The following is a 7,232-nucleotide window of genomic DNA, read 5'->3' as shown; positions in this document are numbered from 1 at the left end:
GAAAGAAGGATGGCAGAAAAAGTACCTTGAATGAGAGGGAGAGAAAAGGAGGAGAGCTGTAGCAAGGCTTCTGATGAAAGAAGGTACGTTGTCAGACAAAGAGGGCGCTCGGAGTATAGACCTGTAAATACCAGAACGGAGGGATTTCCTCTTTTATCATTTTAGACTTGGCGGCACGATGGCGCAGTGGTTAGCGCGGTCGCCTCACAGCAAGAAGGTCCCAGGTTCGAGCCCCAGGGTAGTCCAACCTTGGGGGTCGTCCTCTGTGTGGAGTTCACATGTTCTCCCCGTGTCTGTATGGGTTTCCTCCGGGTTCTCCGGTTTCATCCCACAGTCCAAAGACATGTAGGTCGTGTGTGTGTGGGGTGGGGGGCCCCGGCCTGGGCCCTGTAATGGCCCGGTGGCCTGTCCAAGGTGTCTACCCACCTGCCACCCAATGACTGCGGGAATAGGCTCCAGCGTCCTGCAACCCTGAGAGCAGGATAAGCAGTTCGGATAATGGATGGATAATTTAGACTTTAATTTATGAATTTAATATTAGTAATTCTACTTTGCAGCTGGATAAACATGAATCCAGCTTGGTCACAGCATGCATTGTGCTAAAATAACATGTAACCATAAAAATATACATACACACACATTTCACACACTTGTGGGCACCTCTCATTGACTACATTCATTCCCTCACCCTTAATTTTAACCTTAACCTTGCACCCAAGTCCCCCACAGTGTAGGTGGTTTCAGGTTTTGATCCCTATTAGGATAGCAAAACCTGGTATACACACACACACACACACACACACACACACACACACAGCTTGTTGTCTGAGGAGTCGTCATCGAGGAGTCAAAGTAACTCTTAAGCCGTTAATGTTTGCTTGTAGTCACATCCATCCATTGTCTAAACCACTTATCCTGCTCCCAGGGTCGCAGGGATGCTGGAACCCATCCCAGCAGTCACTGGGCAGCAGGCGGGGCGATACCTTGGGCAGGCCACCAGGCCATCACACAGGGCCGACACACAAAACCACACACTCGCACCTAGGGACAATTTAGTATGGCCGATTCACCTGACCTACATGCCTTTGGACTGTGGAAGGAAACCGTAGCACCTGGAGGAAACCCACACAAACACGGGGAGAACATGCAAACTCCACACACACAACGACCTGGGACGACCCCCAAGGTTGGGCTACCCCGGGGCTCGAACCCAGGACCTTCCTGCCGTGGGGTGACCGTGCTAACCACTGCGCGCCTGCTATTAGTCAGATCAATGCAAATGTTTTTCACTTGGCTGCATTCAACGGTTCAATTTTTTAGACCAAGTAGTGAACAGACCTAAATGGTGCTTTTTAAAAATCACAAGTGAAGATGTTTCTTTTTTGATTTGAAAATAAGACAGGGGGTCCTATGTGTGGTACACAGTATTGAAGCTTCCAGAGGTGCTTATCACAACGAACAAAAGTTGTTTTATGCCTTCAAAAAAAAAAACAACTTATTCAGTTAGTTATTGAATATTAGCTGTTTTTTTAAACCCTCTCGATTGTCTAGTCATGAGGTGCTCCTTGGTTTCTCTCAGGTCTCAGGATGATGCTGAAACACTCCAGGGTAAAGATGCAGAGCAGCAGGCTGTAGCTGGAGGCCAGGGTGGCAAAAATCTCCACAGCAACTGTGTAATTTCCTGCAGAGCTGATGTAGGCGGGGATGAAGGCCAAACAGACAGCATGGAAGATGCACTTGCTGGAGGTGATGAGGTTGGCCTCGCTGAACTTGTCAGTGAGTTTCTTTGCTAAAAACGCCAAGAGGTGGCGGAGGCATGCCAGCAGGCATAGCTATGCAGCCCAGACCCAGAGCAAAACCCACCACGGATCCCACTGCACATCCGAGAACAATCCCGAGTCCCCGGTTCTCTCGGACTCCTCTTTCTGCAGGCTGCAGAGGAGCCAAGGTCAGACACGGCACACAGATCAGCATCTGGGAAAACGAGGTTGGGTTGAAATGCAAATCATGGGGATCTACTGTAGGTTTCATCATAATAATAATCATTACATTTATATAGCGCTTTTCTAGACACCCAAATTGCTTCACATTGAAAGGGGTAACTCACTTCAACCACCACCAATGTGTAGCACCACCTGGGTGATGCATGGCAGCCATTTTGTGACAGAATGCTCACCACACATCAGTTTGAGGTGGAGAGGGAGGAATCATTGAACCAATTACATGGGGGGGATGATTTGGTGGAGAGATAGAGGGAGCCAGGTTGGGAATTTTGTCAGGACACTGGGGAACCCCCTACTCGTTGCGATAAGTGCCATGGGATCTTTAATGACCACAGTGAGTCAGGACCTCGGTTTAACATCTCATTCTAAGGACGGCATCTCCTAGCAGTGTTTCCCAACCCAGTCCTCAAGGAACCCCTATCCTGCAGATTTTCTTTGAAACCCTGAGTAGGTACCTGTTTGTAGTTATTCAACCAATCGGCAATGAACTATGTCAGCTGTTGCACACCTTGCATAATGAAGTGCTGTGAGATGATTGGTTGAGTAAGTACAAGCAGGGCTACCTATGCAGGGTTACAATGAAAATCTGCAGGATAGGGGTTCCTTGAGGACTGGGTTGGGAAATGCTGTCCTACAGCACAGTTTCCCATCACTGCACTGGGGCATTGGCATTTTGATATTTGTTGTTTTTATTAGGACCAGCGGGAAGACTGCCCCCTACTGGCCCACCAACACCACTTCTGGCAGCAACTCAGTTTTCCCGGGAGGTCTCCCATCCAAGTACTAGCACACCTGCTTAGCTTCCGTCATTTGGCAGAGCCTGGGTACATGTTGCCATGGTTATAATGTTGAACAAAAGCAGTAATATATAGCCAAACAGGGAAGGAGCAGAAAGCAGTTGGACTTTAACACTTCGCTCAGCTGTAAACGTGCATTGAAGCCCCGACAAATCCACCCTGCTGAAAGGGAAACTGGCATTTTTTAACCTAAACCCTATTTTTCATTTATTAGGAGTCAAACCGAGTGATGGGTAGCAGAACCTTTTAAATTGATTCAGTAATGAGTAAACTAGCATCAACCAACTGCTACACCAAGCTGCAATGTGATCTTGCAAGGCAAAAAATGGTGCTTACCAAATGGCATCCACTGAAAGAGTGCTTTGTTTGGCACTAATAGGATCAGAATGTCATGAGAGCAGTCTAAAGAATCTTAGCCTTGACCATCAGTCATGGATTTATATCGATATCAATCCATTTCTGACTCTGAAGTCTCACTTGTAATCTCACAAGGAGTGAGATGTTGTAGGAAGGCAACAGTGGAGAAGCAAAAAAGAAAATGCAATAAGGTCCATTGTTGACTGACCGTCTCAGGGTCATCTTTTCATAATGGAAAATGTTTTCAGACACTCCTCAAAACCGTCTCAGCCTGTTAGTGCCACAAAAAAGAGCTCTTTTAGTGGACATTATTTGGCGAGTGCTATTACCCTAAATGGTTACGTTGCACATTGATGCTCAGCAGTTGGGTGATGCGAGTTTCCTCAAAACTGAAACAATTGAAAAAGATTCTGGTATCCACTGCTGGGTTTATCTCCCAACGATAGAAAAATAGAGCTTAGGTTAAAAAAAATACCGGAGTTTCTCTTTAAATGCCCTTGAAAAGAAAAGAATTCCCTGAATCCCCTGCACCCCAAGGGGCGTTGTTGTACAACTGACCCTGCAGTCTGACCTCCCTCTGGAGGGCAGCGTTTCAAAACAGGCTTTCCCTACAGGGATCAATAAAACATCGCATTATTATCAGTAAGTGGTGAAAGGGTTGGTCGTGGTAGATCAGTGCTTAACACTATTGCCTCAGGGAGAAACAGAAAGGGTCCTGGGTTCATTTCTGGCTGGTCTGTAAAAATTTTATATATTCTCCCTGTGCTTGTGAGTCCCCCCCCCCCCACCCCCAGCTCAAAGGCATGCATGCGTGTCAATGAATTATGAATTGGGAAGTTGAGACGAGATACAAATGTTGTGTGAGTGACTGCATGTGCAGGAGCCCTGTGATTGGCATCCCAGTGTATGCTGTGATAGGCTCCAACCTCCACCGCAACGGTCAACTGGATTCAGTGGTGGCTGGTGCTAACAATTTGGGGGGGGGGCGCAATTTACCTTGGCGCAGCACACCTGACAGCTGCTTTAATGTCCACACAGTCAGTCACAGAGTTATTAGGAAGGACAATGTAGCCTGTGTCCTTCTTAATAACTCTGTGACTGTGTGGACGTTAAAGCAGCTGTCAGGTGTGCTGCACCAAGGTAAATTGCGCCCCCCCCCCCCATATTGTTGGCACCAGCCGCCACTGGTAGGTATAAAGAACAAATGAGTGAGTGGTGGAACCGAAAAACCTGTCACCTGTATCAGGGTGCAGATTGAGATGCCCAGCCTCTGCCGGACTGGGCCAAAGTAACGTGTCAGGTTCTCCCAGAGCAGGGTGGGCCGGAAAGCCACCAGAACCACCACAGTGTGGCCGAGCAGGCAGGAGACACAGCACAAAGCTGATCCCAAAGAGGGTGTGACACAGCATGCAGGACCCGGCCACTGGGCGTCCAATGAAAGCCAGAGCACACAGGAAGCACAGCTTGAGTACAGCAGAAGTATGCAGCTCACCTCGGAGTTGCTGGCTCTCACCTTGAACGAGATGAGAGGGTTTTTTTTTTTTTTGGAGTGACTTAACACACTTAACAAAATGCATGATGATTAAAGTAATTAGGGGTGCTAGAAAATATTAGTATTTCCATTTTGGTATCCCTTGAATATTCTGCAGTATGATTTAACGCCCACCATCTCCGAGTAGCCCACGCCTTACCAAGGGCGTGTGTCGACGGTAAAAGAACGTGGTGAAGGTGGCAGTTGTGAGTGTCGCCCCAGCAATGTAGATGATGCAGAGAATAATGCCCATGCTGTCATTATAGGGGAGGACGTCCACCTGCTGTGGTAAGCAGAGTATATGGTCTGAGTTGGCCCGGAACTGCTCAGGACACCTGATGCACTCCACTGACCTTGAACCAGAGAGGTATAGAAGACAGAGTAAAGCGTAGCGGTCTATTCCGTACCCTGCCAACACAAGGATCGCCTGTTCGAATCCCCGTGTTACCCCCGCTCACCACACATCAGCTTGAGGTGGAGAGGGAGGAATCATTTAGCCAGTTGTGTCCTACCTGCCTTTGTTGAATGGTGCGATGACAACTTCCTTGACCTTATCAAAAACTAAGGAACTTATCAATGAATTTAGGAAGAACGGTGATAAACCCAAAGCTAGCATTACACATGGTGAGGATCTTCTAATCGTTGACACTTATAAATACTTGGGAACCGTGTTCAACTCCCAACTCAAGTTCAGTATGAACACAGATTCGATTGTCAAGCGTGGACAACGAGGATTTCACTTCCTGTGGAAGCTTAACTCCTTTAATGTCTGTAACACCATCTCATTTATTTTCTACCAGTCATTTACTGAAAGTCTTTTAACTTTTTCCTTTATTTGTTGGTTTAACGGGTTGACTGTGAAGAACAGGAACAGCCTAAACGGTATGGTTCGGGTCTGCTCCAAGATAATCGGAGTCCAGCAGAGAGACGTGTGCTCCCTCTGGGAGAAACGTGGGGCCCAGAAAGCAAAAGGAATTGTTAGCCAATCTGACCACGTCCTGTCCGGTGAAGTCACTGTACTGCCCTGAGGCCGGCTATAAAGCGCCCCTAGGACAACGAATCACTATTCTAAGTCCCTCATTCCTTCTGCCATCAGGCTGTTAAATGCTGAGAGTGGTCATTTTAAATGAATGCTTTATATTGTTTTAAACCACAATAGTTGGTTTGTACCTCGTTTGTTTTTCACATGGCTCGAGGGTCTGTGCACTCACTGAATTTTGTAGTGGAATGTAACGTGCAATGCATCTTAGGATGCTTCATTTATTTATTATATCTTTTCACCTGTGTGAATTTTTGTCCTTCGCCTGGTCCTGGTGTGAGTCTGCATGCAAGGCCAGACGAGGGTGGGTGACAGTGTGCATCTCTTGCCTGTGTACTGATTGGTCTGTCAGTTGTCTCTGACATACTGATGACTGCCACTTGTCTGTCAGTTTGTGTATGGGCTGGGTAGGTTGTAAAACTGAATTGCCTTTCTGGGATAAATAAAGTTGTCTGAATCTGAATCATTGAGCAAAGGCTGGCAAAGAGTAGAATAAGAGTGATTGCTATTCATATTACAGGAGACTGGATGTAGTGTTGAAAAAAATGATCCCACCTTGACATCCCAATTTAATACAAATGTCACCACAATTTTTGCAGAAGACTTCTGAATAGTATCCACCACCTGTTGGAGCTTTCACTTCGCAATGTGCAGCACATTGCTTTTAGGATGAAATACGCTATCTAAATTAAATTCGTCATGATGTAGCTTTGACTATAAATGAAGATGTCAGTCAAGGAAATGCAGGCGGACTATACAATACATCAATTCAGAATCAGCATTGGAGAAAAAAAAAGTACATATAAGTAATTATATACCTGGCTCTGCCAAATGATGGAAGCTAAGCGGGTGTGGGCTTGGCTAGTACTTGGATGGGAGACCTGAGTTGCTGCCGGAAGTGGTGTTGGTGGACCAGTGGAGGGAAGTCTTCCCTCTGGTCCTAATAAAACAACAAATATCAAATCCCAATGCCCCAGTGCAGTGATGGGGACACTGTGCTGTAGGACATGCCATCCTTCGGATGAGACGTTAAACCGAGGTTCTGACTCACTGTGGTCATTAAAGATCCCACGGCACTTATCGCAAAGAGTAGGGGGTTCCCCGGTGTCCTGGCAAAATTCCCAACTTGGCTCCCTCCATCTGGCCACCTAATCATCCCCCCATGTAATTGGCTCAGTGATTCCTCCCTCTCCACCTCAAGCTGATGTGTGGTGAGCGTTCTGGTGCAAAATGGCTGCCGTGCATCACCCAGGTGGGTGCTACACATTAGTGTGGTTGAAGTGAGTTACCCCCTTCAATGTGAAGCACATTGGGTGTCTAGAAAAGTGCTGGATAAATGTAATGATGATGATGTTGATGATGATTATTATTATGGCGGCACGGTGAGTGTTTCTTTTAACAAAGTTTTATATCAACATGGATACATGTTGATATTCCGCTCCTCATTAGTCGAGCACTCAACACCATTGACGGTTTCGAAAAAAACGCTAATATATATATATATA

General features: G+C 46.6%; 1 pseudogene; it reads right to left on the bottom strand.

Moving 5' to 3' along the window:
- Nucleotides 1-1,507: 1,507 nt before the first annotated feature.
- On the bottom strand, nucleotides 1,508-6,049 carry LOC130115840 (extracellular calcium-sensing receptor-like; annotated as a pseudogene).
- Between the last annotated feature and the right edge of the window lie 1,183 nt (nucleotides 6,050-7,232).

The sequence above is a fragment of the Lampris incognitus genome, chromosome 7 (assembly GCF_029633865.1).
Source record: "Lampris incognitus isolate fLamInc1 chromosome 7, fLamInc1.hap2, whole genome shotgun sequence".
Taxonomy (NCBI): domain Eukaryota; kingdom Metazoa; phylum Chordata; class Actinopteri; order Lampriformes; family Lampridae; genus Lampris; species Lampris incognitus.
The sequence above is the reverse complement of the archived record's forward strand: the minus strand, read 5'-3'. Positions and strand labels throughout refer to the sequence as shown.